The sequence below is a fragment of the Conger conger genome, chromosome 17 (genome assembly GCF_963514075.1).
Source record: "Conger conger chromosome 17, fConCon1.1, whole genome shotgun sequence".
NCBI classification, from domain to species: domain Eukaryota; kingdom Metazoa; phylum Chordata; class Actinopteri; order Anguilliformes; family Congridae; genus Conger; species Conger conger.
In genome coordinates, this window is record NC_083776.1 from 40,317,744 (window position 1) to 40,321,527 (window position 3,784).

The 3,784-nt window shown below is 42.4% G+C and overlaps 1 non-coding gene across 1 annotated transcript; it reads left to right on the forward strand.

The window, feature by feature from the left end:
- The first annotated feature begins 1,125 nt into the window (after positions 1-1,125).
- LOC133117262 (U6 spliceosomal RNA) lies at positions 1,126-1,232 on the forward strand. Its single transcript, XR_009706048.1, has one exon. It is a non-coding gene; the product is annotated as a U6 spliceosomal RNA (small nuclear RNA).
- The last annotated feature ends 2,552 nt before the right edge of the window (positions 1,233-3,784 follow it).

Here is a 3,784-nt window from a genome sequence, read left to right on the forward strand (position 1 = left end):
GCATTTCCCCCACGTAGGCCCAGCGGACGCCAAAAGTCGCCGTGTTAAGTTAGCCTACACCACAGAAGTAAATAATCGTGTGCCATAGTGGCTAGCTAACGAAAACGACAACGCAGAAGAACCACTCAGCTTGCTTTGGTTGGATATACACACACGGCAGTCTGCTGAGTGGTCAAAGAGGGAATGCTGCTTTCCACGTTTGTTTTGAGCAAACACTCGTGTTTCGAAGAACTCGTTTCCTCCGCGTTTTCGTCCTTTTTAGTGAATTTCGAGTGCTTACTCTAAATTAACTTTTGATGAATTGCCTTGAAAAACTCAGCCTCCAGTTTCTGTTATAGTGTAAAGTACCTTTCGGGCGTACTGTATATGGTATTAAAAACCATGCAGTGTTTTTTTGTTTTTTTCTCAAGTGTCTCTATTAATTGTATGTAAACGATGTTCTTCCCATAGACTGTATCAAAGTAAGGCTCTTCCGTGCATGCACCGTCTTTTTGACGGTTTTCCCTTTTCTAGCTGGAGAGCCCTTGTGAAAGGAATGAGCCGACTGACCTCTGGTGGCAATTACTAGCAATGTACGGGGAGATCCGGAAGTACCGTATTTGAATTTGAAGATGGCGGGCTCCTTGTTTACTTTTCTTCAGATTTTACCTTTTGCTGTCAGATGGCCTGACCTTACCTATACCTAGTAATACTATTGTTTTGTTGTTGTGTTTTTTCTTTTTCTTTCAGTGTGCGATGAATCTTTCAAGCATGTTCAGCTGATGGTGACTGAGATGAGGACAGCATGCAGCGGACAGGCTGGAGGTGGTGACAGTGCAGTTCTTTGTGAGGGTGCAGCCAATAGCAGGATCGAGGCAGTCGGCTGCATAAGTCGGCAGCGCACATCCGTGGACTCCATTTGCCTGCCTCGGAGGGACATTGATGTCTAAATGTGTTCAGCTCAACATGAGAGGTTGTGTTTGATAAACCTCCTGATGCAGATTTGTCTTGTTTGTAAGTGCTGCCAGTTTAGGCTGTCCTTACGAGGCACACACGCGTGCTATGCATGCTTTCGCACTCAGTCCATGACTGCGAACCATGGCCAGAACCCGCCCCTTAGGTAGCGCAGGCTCAGGTAGGTCTCTTGTGCTCGCTCCGGCAGCACATATACTAAAATTGGAACGATACAGAGAAGATTAGCATGGCCCCTGCGCAAGGATGACACGCAAATTCGTGAAGCGTTCCATATTTTTAACCTTACCTGCGCACCAGTTGATATTTTCATGCCTAACCTGAGCTCTGGGTAACATTTTTTGTGAAGCGGTGCATATTTTGTGCCTTGCCTGAGGTCCAGGTAACATTTATTGGTGATTCTGTGCCTTACCTGAGCTCCAGGGTAACATGTTTTGTGATTTTTGTAAAACAGAAAGTTCTATTTTCATTTATACAAGCTGCTGTCCGGGTGTACCTAATAAAGTGGTCACCGAGTGTCCACTAACTCTGCTCGAGGGCAGAGGCTATTGTGACATCACAGGCTATTGTGACGGCACAGGAAATGGGTGGGCCAAATATTTGCATTTACAGGCTGGTGGACAGGTGTACCTAATAAAGTGGTCACTGAGTGTGTATGAACCGCTAGAGGGCAACGGCTGTTGTGATAGCACAGGCTACTGTGACGTCACGGCAAATTGGTGGTCTTAAGTACGAGTGTAGAGATAAACCTAATAAAGTGAAACTCTGTCCTATTTTAAAAATAGAATCTCCATCTCTGCCGACCTTTTTTTTTTTTTTTTTTTTAAATAAAATATCCATCTCGGTCCTATTTTAAAGAGTAGAACAGGTTCTCTGTATTGTTCCCATTTCAAGGAGTACAACAGGCCACTGAGGTGACTCGTCTTTGAAAAAGGCTTCATACGCCAGCGGACAAGTGCCTGGACATGGGCGGATGCTCTGCGTGAGGTGTGGTATGCTTGTGTGGCCCACTGGTGGGCCAGTAGCTGGCCATCTTCCCTCTGATCAAATAAACCCCAATTTCAAAGAGCAAGGGCTCATTTTTGGATGGTTGTTTGCTTTAGACTTGCAACTTGGCACTTTTTTCCCCCTCCGTTGATTGATGCAAATGTTTCTTTGTGCACTGCACACCACCTTGAGTGTATATTGTAAATAAAACTTTAAATGAGACGAATCGCTGTTGTCTGTTACTCTGACGACACTGAGTATCACGAGGGTATCTCCTAATATTTTGTGACTGTTCATATATCCAGGTCTAGCAAACTCGAATTCAGTTCTTGAGAATGTTTTGCTACTCATTGTCCAATTTCATTTCTTTTCCAGGCAGAAATTTTATTTGATAGTACAAAATGCAGAAAGGGAGCACCGTTGTGATTTTTAAAAATGATTATATTATTATTAATAATAATAATAATAATAATAATAATAATGACAATACAAATATGGCACAACTCGTTCACAGCAGAACATGGAGAAATGTCATGAGTACAAGAGATGGACGTGAATGGGGACCTACTTGTTGCTGCAACTAAATTCGGCAATTGTTCCAACAGTAGATAATAAACTGCCATCAAACAAAACAAGGACTGATTTGCACGTCCTCAAACTTAAACTGGAGCTATGCTGACGCCTAGTGTTAAAAGCTGAGCGTTTTTCTGCTGTTCAATATGTATGAAAATATATTTTTCACTGGCTTCTAGAGTGACTGCTATCGCGGTCACATGAGAATGATCACTGGTCTGATATTTTAATCACATAAATAAGTAGAATAAATGGAGCATGCCCATGGGAGGCATGTGTCCTGGTCTAAGATGTTCGCAGTGTCATGGTCCAAGCTGATGTCCTGCAGCGCCCGGCCCGTCTGCGACTGAGGTTCCCTGCAATGTGAGGCTGTGCACACAGGAAAAACATGCTTATCACAAGATTTATGAACATGCTATGTGACACAGAGTATTTAAAAGTAATAATAATAATAATAATAATAATAATAATAATAATAATTAATTTAACTTCACAGGGGCTACCAAGATGTAGTAGTTGACAGACCTAACCACAGCTAGCTAGCTACACTATACCACTGAAATGACTCACTTTTTAAAACATTTCGACAGAAATGATTAAATTGGGGGAGTAATTAGGCTGCATTATTCGTATAGTCACACGCTGAATCGAGGTATGGAGGTAGGTAGGTAGATAGCCAAGCAGCTATCCGCCTTGCAAGCCAGAGAATATTACGTTTTGTAATTAAAACGAAATGTGCGACATGCCAGCTTTGTCTTACGATATATTTCTAATGTAAAAATACATACATGATGTGTTTATACAGCTGGAAAGTTCTTTCATTCATTCGTTCTGTGTATTAACAGCAACGATAAACGTATTGAACAGCGCGAAAGCCAACTAGCTAGCCTGCTCTGACCATCGCTAACATGAAAATACAAATGATTCTTCTCATTTTAATAAAAATTTCATTAGAAAACGCATTGAAAGCTTACCTTTCACCGATGCGGGAGCAATGGCCGACGCGCCGATTTGAGTCAAAACGGAGGAAGAGCTACAATTGGCCGGCTAAACACGTGATGAATTTGGAACAAACACGTGTTCAATTTGGAACAAATCCGGCCATCTGATTGGCTGAGCCGCTTTGTCAAAGTTGGTGAAAGTTGTAAATTGGAACAAGGCACGGCCTCTGATTGGCTCCAATATTGGAACATATTGGAACATTGGAACAGAGAAGATCGGTAAAGTGGCCAAATCCATTTGACTTTTAAGAGGCCAGCCTGTAGTGCAGTGG